A 13,902-nucleotide genomic window follows, 5' to 3' on the forward strand; every position below is an offset into this window, starting at 1 on the left:
CAGCAATCTCAGACGCTGCTACATCTCGCCTATGAAGTCATCTGCTTCTTTAGGCCGGGGGAATGTAGCGTCCCGCACCTCCAGCAATCTCAAACGCTGCTACACCTCGCCTATGTAGTTGTCTGCTTCTGTAGGCCGGGGGAATGTAGCGTCCCGCACTCCAGCAATCTCAGACGCTGCTACATCTTGCCTATGAAGTCATCTACTTCTGTAGGCCAGGAGAATGTAGCGTCCCACATTCCAGCAATCTCAGACGCTGCTACATCTCACCTATGAAGTCATCTGCTTCTTTAGGCCTGGGGAATGTAGCGTCCCGCATTCCAGCAATCTCAGACGCTGCTACATCTCGCCTATGAAGTTGTCTGCTTCTGTAGGCGGGGGGAATGTAGCATCCCGCATTCCAGCAATCTCAGACGCTGCGACATCTCGCCTATGAAGTCGTCTGCTTCTGTAGGCCGGGGGAATGTAGCATCCCGCACTTCCGGCAATCTCAGACACTGCGACATCTCGCCTATGAAGTTGTCTGCTTCTGTAGGCCGGGGGGAATGTTAGAACTATAGTTCAGTTTTAAGAACTGAGCCTGATTCATAGATTTCCAGTAACCCGATGGTTTACATACATCTCTGATGGTGGGGTGGCTGCACATGTGGAGAATGAGTCCTGCGTCCTCGCACACCACAAGCATGGGGGGAATGTAGCGTCCCGCACCTGCAGCAATCTCAGACGCTGCTACACCTCGCCTATGTAGTTGTCTGCTTTTGTAAGCCGGGGGAATGTAGCGTCCCGCACTCCAGCAATCTCAGACGCTGCGACATCTCGCCTATAAAGTCATCTGCTTCTGTAGGCCAGGGGAATGTAGCGTCCCGCATTCCAGCAATCTCAGACGCTGCTACATCTCACCTATGAAGTCATCTGCTTCTGTAGGCCTGGGGAATGTAGCGTCCCGCATTCCAGCAATCTCAGACGCTGCTACATCTCGCCTATGAAGTTGTCTGCTTCTGTAGGCGGGGGGAATGTAGCATCCCGCATTCCAGCAATCTCAGACGCTGCTACATCTCGCCTATGAAGTAGTCTGCTTCTGTAGGCTGGGGGAAAGTAGCGTCCCGCACCTCCAGGAATCTCAGACGCTGCTACATCTCGCCTATTCAGTCGTCTGCTTCTGTAGGCCAGGGGAATGTAGCATCCCGCATTCCAGCATTCTCATACGCTGCGACATCTTGCCTATGAAGTCGTCTGCTTCTGTAGGCCGGGGGAATGTAGTGTCCCGCATTCCAGCAATCTCAGACGCTGCTACATCTCGCCTATGGAGTCGTCTGCTTCTGTAGGCCGGGGGAATGTAGCATCCCGCACCTTCAGCAATCTCAGACGCTGCGACATCTCGCCTATGGAGTCGTCTGCTTCTGTAGGCCGGGGGAATGTAGCATCCCGTACCTCCAGCAATCTCAGACGCTGCGACATCTCGCCTATGAAGTCGTCTGCTTCTGTAGGCCGGGGGAATGTAGTGTCCCGCATTCCAGCAATCTCAGACGCTGCTACATCTCGCCTATGGAGTCGTCTGCTTCTATAGGCCGGGGGAATGTAGCATCCCGCACCTCCAGCAATCTCAGACGCTGCAACATCTCGCCTATGGAGTCGTCTGCTTCTGTAGGCCGGGGGAATGTAGCATCCCGCACCTCCAGGAATCTCAGACGCTGCTACACCTCGCCTATGTAGTTGTCTGCTTCTGTAGGCCGGGGGAATGTAGCGTCCCACACTCCAGCAATCTCAGACGCTGCTACACCTTGCCTATGTAGTTGTCTGCTTCTGTAGGCCGGGGGAATGTAACGTCCCGCACTCCAGCAATCTCAGACGCTGCTACATCTCGCCTATGAAGTCGTCTGCTTCTGTAGGCCGGGGGAATGTAGCATCCCGCATTCCAGCAATCTCAGACGCTGCGACATCTCGCCCATGAAGTCGTCTGCTTCTGTAGGCCGGGGGAATGTAGCGTCCCGCACCTCAAGGAATCTCAGACGCTGGTACATCTCGCCTATGAAGTCATCTGCTTCTGTAGTCCGGGGGAATGTAGCATCCCGCATTCCAGCAATCTCAGACGCTGCGACATATCGCCCATGAAGTCGTCTGCTTCTGTAGGCCGGGGGAATGTAGCATCCCGCACCTCTAGGAATCTCAGACGCTGCTACATCTCGCCTATGAAGTCGTCTGCTTCTGTAGGCCGGGGGAATGTAGCATCCCGCATTCCAGCAATCTCAGACGCTGCGACATATCGCCCATGAAGTCGTCTGCTTCTGTAGGCCGTGGGAATGTAGCATCCTGCACCTCCGGCAATCTCAGACGCTGCTACATCTCGCCTATGAAGTTGTCTGCTTCTGTAGGCCGGGGGAATGTAGCATCCCGCACCTCCGGCAATCTCAGACGCTGCTACATCTCGCCTATGAAGTTGTCTGCTTCTGTAGGCCGGGGGAATGTTAGAACTATAGTTCAGTTTTAAGAACTGAGCCTGATTCATAGATTTCCAGTAACCCGATGGTTTGCATACATCTCTGATGGTGGGGTGGCTGCACATGTGGAGAATGAGTCCTGCGTCCTCGCACACCACAAGCATGCCGTAACTTGAATGACATGCTGCTGGCATTTGGTGTCGGGTGGTGGGCAGAGTTCCAGCAGTCATTCTGAGCAGCCATCTCTGAACTAGCTACAGAGTATGAGGTGTAGTTGCAGGGCCAGTTCTAAGTTTCCTTTGGTGGCCTCCCTATTCAAACATGGTTAGTGCGTGCCAAAAATAGGGGTGTGGCTTCATGGGGAAGGGGCGTGGCCACAGAATAGTAATAATTCACATTACACCGCACAGTAGTGTCTGTCAGTCACATTACTTCACACAGTAGTACCCCTTATACACATTACGCCAGGTAGAGCCCCTTATACAACACAGGAAAAACAAAAAACCTTATTCATGCCCTTTACAGTATTTGGCATTTTTTCTTTTAGTAATGCCCCTTACACATTATGTTACACACCGTAATGCCCCTTACACATTATGTTACACACCGTAATGCCCATTACACATTATACCAGACACCGTAATGCCCATTACACATTATACCAGACACCGTAATGCCCATTACACATTATACCAGACACCGTGATGCCCATTACACATTATGCCAGACACCGTAATGCCCATTACACATTATGTTACACACCGTAATGCCCATTACACATTATGTTACACACCGTAATGCCCATTACACATTATGTTACACACCGTAATGCCCATTACACATTATGTTACACACCGTAATGCCCATTACACATTATACCAGACACCGTAATGCCCATTACACATTATACCAGTCACCGTAATGCCCATTACACATTATACCAGACACCGTAATGCCCATTACACATTATGCCAGACACCGTAATGCCCATTACACATTATGCCACACACCGTAATGCCCATTACTCATTATGCCACACACCGTAATGCCCATTATACATTATGCCACACACCGTAATGCCCATTATACATTATGCCACACACCGTAATGCCCATTACACATTATGCCACACACCGTAATGCTCATTATATGTTGTTGTTGTTGTTATTGTTATTATTATTATTATTATTATTATCATCTTTTATATTTATATGGCGCCAAAAGGGATCTGCAGCTACCAATTACAGAGTATATAAACATATAAGCAAAACAAGAAAACAGTGACTTACAACTAAAGACAATATACTGTAGGACAAGTACAGGGTATACACACATAGCTGCGTCAGCAGACGATGCTGAGATAAGTATCAGGGCAGCAGAAACTGAGGGATTTGGTGCCATCAAAGGGAGTATTGAAAAGAAGATAGTAATAGAGATGTAAAAGCACATGAGGGAAGAGGGCCCTGCTCGTGAGAGCTTACATTCTATAGGGGAGGGTCACACAGACAGGGGTGACACAGATGGAGTAGAAAGTGAGCGTGGGCCACAGAAGGCTTAGGATGAGAGACGGCTGGGTTTGGTGAAGAAGTGTGTCTTGAGAAATGATGCCACACACCAGTGGTGTAACTCCCGAAGGCAATGGAGCCTTTTGCCGCCGAGCGTTAGCCACCAGGGGGGAACAGAGGAGCAGGACACTTCTGCAGTGAGCGGTAGCATACCTGCCGCTGCTGCAGCTGTGTGACAGCAGAGACCCGGGAGGCCGTGTGTTGAACCCCTCCGTCGCGGGCCTTAACAGAGCATTGGCCCATGTGACAGAGGGGAGGGGTTTTGCTATTGTGGCTGGGAGGCTCCCTCTTCAGTGCCGCTGAGCGCGTGTGCTGGGTTGCTGGGAGCAGGAACTGAATGTTGCTGGCCGGGAGCTCAGATCTCTGAATGGAGTCATTGCTAGCGCGTGTGTCCTGTCTGATCCTAGGGTCAGTCTGGGGTCTGCACGCACGGATCTACAGCTCAGCCTTTCCTTTCTGAGGTTATAAGGATTTTGCCAGCCCCTTACCTCATCAGGTCTTCACTCTCCGAGCTACATAGCGGTGCATTGGCGCCAGTAACATCCTAGCAAAGTACTGAATGTTATACACAAAAGTACTCCCTGGCACATGTGGGTATATATAGTTTGTATATATATATATATATATATATATATATATATATATATATATATATATAGAGAGAGAGAGAGATCTATCTATATTGTGACAAAAACACTGGGATAGTGTTTGAGGGCAGGTATATTTGTCCCAGGTTCTTGTCTTACATGTTTTAGAAAATGTTAACTTCTAGGAAAAATGCTTTTTGTTTTGTCTGAACCTTTTCAGTTTGCTGTAAAAGCTGGGTAAAGGCTCTGAGAGAGAGATAAGGCGAGTTCTAGACATTGGGCCCAGTTCGGGTCTTTGGCCTCACAGAGGGCTAATCAGGGTTTCAGCTGTGTAAGAGTGTTATAGTGCTTCTAACCTGATTAGTATGGGCAGACTGCCTGGGAAGGCTGAGGGATCTGTGTGTGAGAGACACGCTTTCTGATGCAAGTAAGCTATACAGTATGTACTGAAGAACTCTGTGTTTTGTTTAGTGACAGTTAGGAACATCTTATGTTTAGTTAGTGCCGGACAGGCAAGGTATTTTTATTTTGGGGTTTGTTTTATTTTCTGTTTCAATAAAACTGGCCGGGGTCAGTTGTACCAGAAACTGGACTTGTGTTGTTCCTCAACTGCTGCGTGCTGCCATATTCCCCAGGAAAAGGCACCTTGCACCCCTACAGTGTTACAACTTGGTGGAGAATGCGAGCAGGCCGTTCTGCGCATAAGTGAAAGCAGCAGCTTTGTGAGGCCTGCAGAAAACGGTGGTTTATGCAGATACAGCCCAGTGTGAAGTTACTGAGACTCACCCCTGAGGGTTTGATATATGTCCTGGGTGAAAGCAGCTGCAAAGCCGCCTGAAAAATCTGTTGACATGGAGGATCTGCTTAAAGCCTTGCTGCAAGCTACAGCGGCTCAGCAGGAGGCCAACCGACAGCAGCAGGTGGCAATGGAGGAAAATTGGAGACTACAGCAGGAGGCCAACAGACAGCAGCAGGTGGCAATGGAGGAAAATAAGAGACAACAGCAGGCAGTTGTTGATGAACTTTACAGGCAACAGCGTCAGGATAGAGAGGCCTTAGCAGAAGTGGTGCAGAGACTTGCAGCTCGGGTTGGAGATGTGGCCGTCAGTGCTCCAACCAGCTCTAGTTCTATACGAGCCAGTCACTTCCTGCAGAAAATGACAGAGGCTGATGATGTGGAGGCCTATCTGACCACGTTTGAAAGGACTGCCGAGCGTGAGAACTGGCCGAAAGCACAGTGGGCCAGTCTGCTGGCACCTTTCCTGTCAGGTGAGCCCCAAAAAGCTTACTTTGATTTAAGCCCTGCTGAGGCTCGGGACTATGATAAACTAAAGACTGAGATCCTGACCCGCCTGGGAGTCACGCTGTCAGTACGAGCACAACGGGTGCACCGTTGGCTGTACGCCATGGAGAAGCCTCCGCGCTCCCAGATGCACGACCTTATTCAGCTAACAAAAAAATGGCTGCAGCCAGAGACATTAACTGGTCCCCAGATGGTGGAAAGAGTCGTCATGGACCGCTACTTGAGATCTTTGCCCATGGTCCTGCGCAAGTGGGTGAGCCATGGAAACCCGGGTACTGCTGACCAATTAGTGGACATGGTAGAGAGGTATTTGGCAGCAGAGGAACTACTGATGACCACCCAGCAACCCATAGATCCTCGACAGCGCCCTTCAGTAAAGACTGGTAAGACTGTTCCGTGGGAAAACGTTGCTGGGCGGTTAAGAGAACGCAAGGCTGGAGAGACTGTAAACACTGGCCCTGGAAACAGGCCAATGGGGCTAGAACGGTCTATGCTGCCCAAATGGGTTGATAATCGTGTGGTTAAATGTTTTAGGTGTGGTATGCCAGGTCATGTTATTGCCAATTGCCCAGTCACGCAAGAACCCATGCAATGTGATGCTGCCTTTGAATGTCGCAGAATGTCTTTCTTTGCTAGGTTAGCCTGTACTGTGGTACCTTCACCTGAGCTGGAAAAACAAATGTGTGATGTGTTCTTAGAAGGTAACCGGGTAGAGGCCTTGCTAGATTCAGGAAGTTTAGTTACCCTCGTGAAAGCTGGGTTAGTGAACCCCTTAAAGGTCCAGCAAATACCTATTGGGGTAACTTGCATACATGGGGATACCCAATATTATGCCACTGCTGAGGTGAATATAGAAACTTGTTGTGGGTCAGCAATGGTTAAAGTGGGACTGGTCCCTACCTTGGTGCATGAGGCCATAATAGGGAGGGATTTTCCTCATTTTTGGAAACTGTGGGAATCACGGTTATCAACAGATGTGAGAAGTAAAAAGCCAGTTGATAATACCGGTGATTTTATGGATGTACGTGGGTCTTCGGAACTTTCTGGCCCTTTGCCTTTTGCTAGTTTGGCTGGGGAAGTGACAGATGGGGAGTCCAGTGAGGACCCTCTTGCCGGGAACAGAGACATAGTAGTTAGAACTGAAAGCGTGCCTGACCTGGAGGTAAAGAAGGATCTGTTTGCGTCTGAACAGTTAAAGGATCCTACCTTAATAAAGGCTAGAGAGAATGTTAAGATTGTTAATGGGGAACCTGTGGTACCAGGTGACAGGGTTACGTATCCCCACATGGCCATCTGTAATGAGCTCTTGTACCACATTGTCAAAAGGGGTGAGGATGTGGTGGAACAGCTGGTAGTTCCCCAGCCTTATCGGAGAACGGTACTAGATTTAGCTCATAGTAACGTTACCGCAGGACATTTAGGGGCAGAAAAAACCACTGAAAGAGTTTTACAAAGGTTCTTTTGGCCAGGGGTTTATAAAGAAGTGTCTGAATATTGTTCTTCCTGTCCTGAATGCCAGTATCATGCCCCTAGACCCCATTTCAGGAGCCCACTAGTTCCCATGCCTATTATAGAGGTCCCGTTTGACAGAATAGCCATGGATCTCGTGGGGCCCTTGTTAAAGTCTGCTCGGGGCCATCAGTATATCCTGGTAATTATGGACTATGCCACTCGATATCCTGAGGCTGTCCCTTTACGCACTATCACAACCAAGGCGATAGCTAAGGAGCTGGTGCAGGTATTTAGTAGAGTGGGAATACCAAAAGAAATTTTGACTGACCAAGGTACTCCATTTATGTCAAGGATCATGAAAGAATTGTGCAAGTTATTTAAGGTCACTCACCTCAGGACGTCCATCTACCATCCCCAAACTGACGGGTTGGTGGAAAGGTTTAATAAAACATTAAAAAGTATGTTAAAAAAGGTTGTTGAGAGAGATGGGAAAAACTGGGATTGTTTGTTGCCCTACTTGTTAATGGCCATCAGAGAAGTTCCTCAGTCCTCTACGGGGTTTTCTCCATTTGATTTGTTGTATGGTAGACACCCCAGAGGGCTGTTGGATGTTGCCAAAGAGACGTGGGAAGGACAGCCCACTCCTTATAGAAGCGTTATTGAGCATGTAACACAAATGCAGGATAGGATTGCAGCCGTGGTACCTGTTGTCAGAGAGCACATGGAACAGGCCCAAAGTGCTCAACAGAGGGTCTATAACCGGAGTGCCAAGATACGGGAATTTGCTCCTGGAGATAGAGTTCTTGTTTTGGTACCCACTGTGGAAAGCAAATTCCTAGCTAAATGGCAGGGTCCATTTGAGATTAGGGAAAAAGTGAATGAGGTTAATTACAAAGTATACCAGCCGGGAAAGAGAGAACCCGAACAGATCTACCATGTTAACTTAATCAAACCCTGGAAAGATAGGTTGTCTCTGTCAGCGGAGCCTTGCCCTTCGGTGTCTTCACCCCGGTTGCTTCCCGCAGTGAAGGTGTCAGAGACATTATCAGCTGATCAGAACAATCAGGTTAAAGAATTTCTCATCCAAAATAGGGAGGTATTTTCAGAGCTGCCTGGCCGAACGACCATAATAAAACATGACATTGTCACAGAACCAGGGGTCAGGGTTCATTTAAAGCCATATAGGATTCCTGAAGCTCAGCCAGAAGCTATTTCTAAGGAAGTTAAAACCATGTTAGAACTGGGAGTCATAGAGGAGTCTAACAGTGAGTGGTCCAGTCCCATAGTGCTCATCCCGAAGCCCGACGGTAGCATACGCTTCTGTAATGACTTTCGTAAGTTAAATGAGGTGTCCAAGTTTGACGCATACCCCATGCCCCGTGTGGATGAGCTTGTAGAAAGGCTGGGAACAGCCAGGTTTCTCACCACATTGGACCTGACCAAAGGTTACTGGCAAATACCTTTATCTGATAGCGCCAAAGAAAAAACAGCCTTTTCGGTTCCGGAGGGGCTGTACCAGTATAAGATGTTACCCTTTGGGTTGCATGGGGCTCCAGCAACCTTTCAACGGGCGATGGATAAAATTTTGAGGCCCCATAGAAAATATGCAGCTGCCTATTTGGATGATGTGGTAATTCACAGTACAGACTGGGGGTCACATTTGGTTAAAGTACAAGCAGTACTGGACTCAATCAGAGAGGCAGGGTTAACTGCTAACCCAAAGAAGTGCTGCCTCGCAATGGAGGAGGTCAAATACTTGGGCTTCACCATAGGCAGAGGTCTGATTAGGCCCCAATTGAATAAAGTTGATGCTATTCAAAACTGGCCTCGTCCAGTGAATAAAAAACAGGTAAGGGCTTTTTTGGGAATTACTGGGTACTATAGACGGTTTATTCCTAATTTTGCGACCACAGCGGTGCCGTTGTCAGACCTTACCAAAGGGAAGCAGTCAAATGTGGTGAAATGGAACCCTGATGCAGAAAAGGCGTTCCAAGCGTTAAAAGTGGCTTTGTGTTCACAACCGGTGTTGATAACACCAGATTTTTCAAAAGAATTTGTGGTACAGACAGATGCCTCAGAGGTAGGGATAGGTGCTGTGCTGTCCCAAACCAGAGATGGGGACGAACACCCTATCATTTATTTGAGTAGGAAACTCAATGAGCATGAAAAAAGGTATGCCATTGTGGAAAAGGAGGCTTTGGCCATTAAGTGGGCACTAGATACCTTGAGATATTACCTCTTGGGTAGACAATTCAGACTAGTGACAGACCACGCCCCTTTAAAATGGATGTATGTAAATAGAGGCAAGAATGCTCGTGTAACTAGATGGTTTCTAGCGTTGCAGGACTTTAAGTTTACTGTCGAACATAGACCGGGAACACAATTGGCCAACGCAGATGCATTGTCTCGCATCTTCTGTTTGGGGGCTACAAGTGTTCCGGCCCCTAGGTCGAAACAGGGGAGGGGGATATGTGACAAGAACACTGGGATAGTGTTTGAGGGCAGGTATATTTGTCCCAGGTTCTTGTCTTACATGTTTTAGAAAATGTTAACTTCTAGGAAAAATGCTTTTTGTTTTGTCTGAACCTTTTCAGTTTGCTGTAAAAGCTGGGTAAAGGCTCTGAGAGAGAGATAAGGCGAGTTCTAGACATTGGGCCCAGTTCGGGTCTTTGGCCTCACAGAGGGCTAATCAGGGTTTCAGCTGTGTAAGAGTGATATAGTGCTTCTAACCTGATTAGTATGGGCAGACTGCCTGGGAAGGCTGCAGGATCTGTGTGTGAGAGACACGCTTTCTGATGCAAGTAAGCTATACAGTATGTACTGAAGAACTCTGTGTTTTGTTTAGTGACAGTTAGGAACATCTTATGTTTAGTTAGTGCCGGACAGGCAAGGTATTTTTATTTTGGGGTTTGTTTTATTTTCTGTTTCAATAAAACTGGCCGGGGTCAGTTGTACCAGAAACTGGACTTGTGTTGTTCCTCAACTGCTGCGTGCTGCCATATTCCCCAGGAAAAGGCACCTTGCACCCCTACAGTGTTACAATATATATATACATACTTATATATACATAATATGTGTGCATTGTCATGTGTGTATGTGTGTGTGTGTGTGTGTGTGTGTGTGTGTATCACATTATAGTGTGTCCGGCGCACCTTGATTTGCTTGGCCTGATGCTCCAGGCTCCCAAGTTTTTTTTTTTTTTATTATTATATTGAGGGATATAGCATATGGCAGCGACAAATGCTGTTTCTGGAATATGGGGGTCAGTAATGCTGTCGGTAGTATATGGGAGTCACAGATGCTGTGTGTGTGTGTAAGGGGGGGGGGGGGGGGGACCACTGTCTATATCGCCTCCGGGCACCTGGTATGAACTTACGCCTCTGCCACACACTGTAATGCCCATTACACATTATGCCACACACTGTAATACCACAAAGGGGTTTCCTGCTTGTTGCCAGGGGGTTCATGCTCATTGTTGCATTTCTGCATCTTCTCCTATTGCCAGCGTTCCCAGAGCTACAGTATCGGATGCTATAGGACAAGTGAGACCTCTAGCGTACGTCTCACTGCCGTCTTCCGGATGCTAGAAGTCAAGTAGGACCTCTAGTGTCTGTTTGTCTCCCTCCTTGGTGTCGGCTACAGTGAGTGCCCACACAGCGCCGGTGCCTGCTGCAGCCGTTTTTAGTGTGCGAGTGGGCACCTGCAGGAAAACTTCGGCTACACCCTCATGTCGCAGCGCCCCGGCGGCCGCCCTTCTAGCACCTAAAACTCCTCCTATATAGATGTAGCCATGCTCAGCCGAGCTGCAGATGTTTGCACCCGCAGTTCATTCACTATACATTGTGTAATCGCGGGTGCGAATAGTCACAGCCTGGCGCTGTAATGCGAGCACACGTACAGTATGTATGCATCTAGTGATGTGCTCCGGACATTTTTCGGGTTTTGTGTTTTGGTTTTGGGTTCGGTTCTGCGGCCGTGTTTTGGACTCGGACGCGTTTTGGCAAAACCTCCCTGAAAATTTTTTGTCGGATTCGGGTGTGTTTTGGATTCGGGTGTTTTTTTTCAAAAATAGCTTAAATCATAGAATTTGGGGGTCATTTTGATCCCAAAGTATTATTAACCTCAATAACCATAATTTCCACTCATTTTCAGTATATTCTGAATACCTCACACCTCACAATATTATTTTTAGTCCTAAAATTTGCACCGAGGTCGCTGGATGACTAAGCTAAGCGACACAAGTGGCCGACACAAACACCTGGCCCATCTAGAAGTGGCACTGCAGTGTCAATCAAGATAGGATGGCACTTCCAAAAAATAGTCCCCAAACAGCACATGATGCAAAGAAAAAAAGAGGCGCACCAAGGTGGCTGTGTGACTAAGCTAAGCGACACAAGTGGCCGACACAAACACCTGGCCCATCTAGGAGTGGCACTGCAGTGTCAGACAGGATGGCCCTTCAAAAAAATAGTCCCCAAACAGCACATGATGCAAAGAAAAATGAAAGAAAAAAGAGGTGCAAGATGGAATTGTCCTTGGGCCCTCCCACCCACCCTTATGTTGTATAAACAGGACATGCACACTTTAACCAACCCATCATTTCAGCGACAGGGTCTACCACACGACTGTGACTGAAATGACTGGTTGGTTTGGGCCCCCACCAAAAAAGAAGCAATTAATCTCTCCTTGCACAAACTGGCTCTACAGAGGCAAGATGTCCACCTCCTCCTCATCGTCCGATTCCTCACCCCTTTCACAGTGTACATCCCCCTCCTCACAGAGTAATAATTCGTCCCCACTGGAATCCACCATCTCAGGTCCCTGTGTACTTTCTGGAGGCAATTGCTGGTGAATGTCTCCACGGAGGAATTGATTATAATTCATTTTGATGAACATCATCTTCTCCACATTTTCTGGAAGTAACCTCGTACGCCGATTGCTGACAAGGTGAGCGGCTGCACTAAACACTCTTTCGGAGTACACACTGGAGGGGGGGCAACTTAGGTAGAATAAAGCCAGTTTGTGCAAGGGCCTCCAAATTGCATCTTTTTCCTGCCAGTATAAGTACGGACTGTCTGACGTGCCTACTTGGATGCTGTCACTCATATAATCCTCCACCATTCTTTCAATGGTGACAGAATCATATGCAGTGACAGTAGACGACATGTCAGTAATCGTTGGCAGGTCCTTCAGTCCGGACCAGATGTCAGCACTCGCTCCAGACTGCCCTGCATCACCGCCAGCGGGTGGGCTAGGAATTCTTAGCCTTTTCCTCGCACCCCCAGTTGCGGGAGAATGTGAAGGAGGAGCTGTTGACGGGTCACGTTCTGCTTGAGTTGCCAATTTTCTCACCAGCAGGTCTTTGAACCTCTGCAGACTTGTGTCTGCCGGAAAGAGAGATACAACGTATGTTTTAAATCTAGGATCGAGCACGGTGGCCAAAATGTAGTGCTCGGATTTCAACAGATTGACCACCCGTGAATCCTGGTTAAGCGAATGAAGGGCTCCATTCACAAGTCCCACATGCCTAGCGGAATCGCTCTGTTTTAGCTCCTCCAATGTCTCCAGCTTCTTCTGCAAAAGCCTGATGAGGGGAATGACCTGACTCAGGCTGGCAGTGTCTGAACTGACTTCACGTGTGGCAAGTTCAAAGGGTTGCAGAACCTTGCACAACGTTGAAATCATTCTCCACTGCGCTTGAGTCAGGTGCATTCCCCCTCCTTTGCCTATATCGTAGGCAGATGTATAGGCTTGAATGGCCTTTTGCTGCTCCTCCATCCTCTGAACATATAGAGGGTTGAATTCCACCTCGTTACCACCTCTTGCTTCAGATGATGGCAGGGCAGGTTCAGGAGTGTTTGCTGGTGCTCCAGTCTTCGGCACGTGGTGGCTGAATGCCGAAAGTGGCCCGCAATTCTTCGGGCCACCGACCGCATCTCTTGCACGCCCCTGTCATTTTTTAAATAATTCTGCACCACCAAATTTAATATATGTGCAAAACATGGGACGTGCTGGAATTTGCCCAGATGTAATGCACGCACAATATTGGTGGCGTTGTCCGATGTCACAAATCCCCAGGAGAGTCCAATTGGGGTAAGCCATTCTGCGATGATGTTCCTCAGTTTCCGTAAGAGGTTGTCAGCTGTGTGCCTCTTATGGAAAGCGGTGATACAAAGCGTAGCCTGCCTAGGAACGAGTTGGCGTTTGCGAGATGCTGCTACTGGTGCCGCTGCTGTTCTTGCTGCTGGAGGCAATACATCTACCCAGTGGGCTGTCACAGTCATATAGTCCTGAGTCTGCCCTGCTCCACTTGTCCACATGTCCGTGGTTAAGTGGACATTGGGTACAACTGCATTTTTTAGGACACTGGTGAGTCTTTTTCTGAGGTCTGTGTACATTTTCGGTATCGCGTGCCTAGAGAAGTGGAACCTAGATGGTATTTGGTACCGGGGACACAGCACCTCAATCAATTCTCTAGTTCCCTGTGACTTAACGGTGGATACCGGAAACACGTTTCTCACCACCCAGGCTGCCAAGGCCTGAGTTATACGCTTTGC

At 48.3% G+C, this 13,902-nt stretch overlaps 1 protein-coding gene across 1 annotated transcript in view; it reads left to right on the forward strand.

Annotated features, from left to right (window-relative positions):
• The window catches only part of LOC134988793 (transient receptor potential cation channel subfamily M member 2-like), a 734,670-nt gene that overhangs the window by 695,138 nt on the left and 25,630 nt on the right, over positions 1 to 13,902 (forward strand). The gene's annotated exons all lie outside the window — the stretch shown is intronic.

Source organism: Pseudophryne corroboree, chromosome 2, assembly GCF_028390025.1.
Source record: "Pseudophryne corroboree isolate aPseCor3 chromosome 2, aPseCor3.hap2, whole genome shotgun sequence".
NCBI lineage: Eukaryota > Metazoa > Chordata > Amphibia > Anura > Myobatrachidae > Pseudophryne > Pseudophryne corroboree.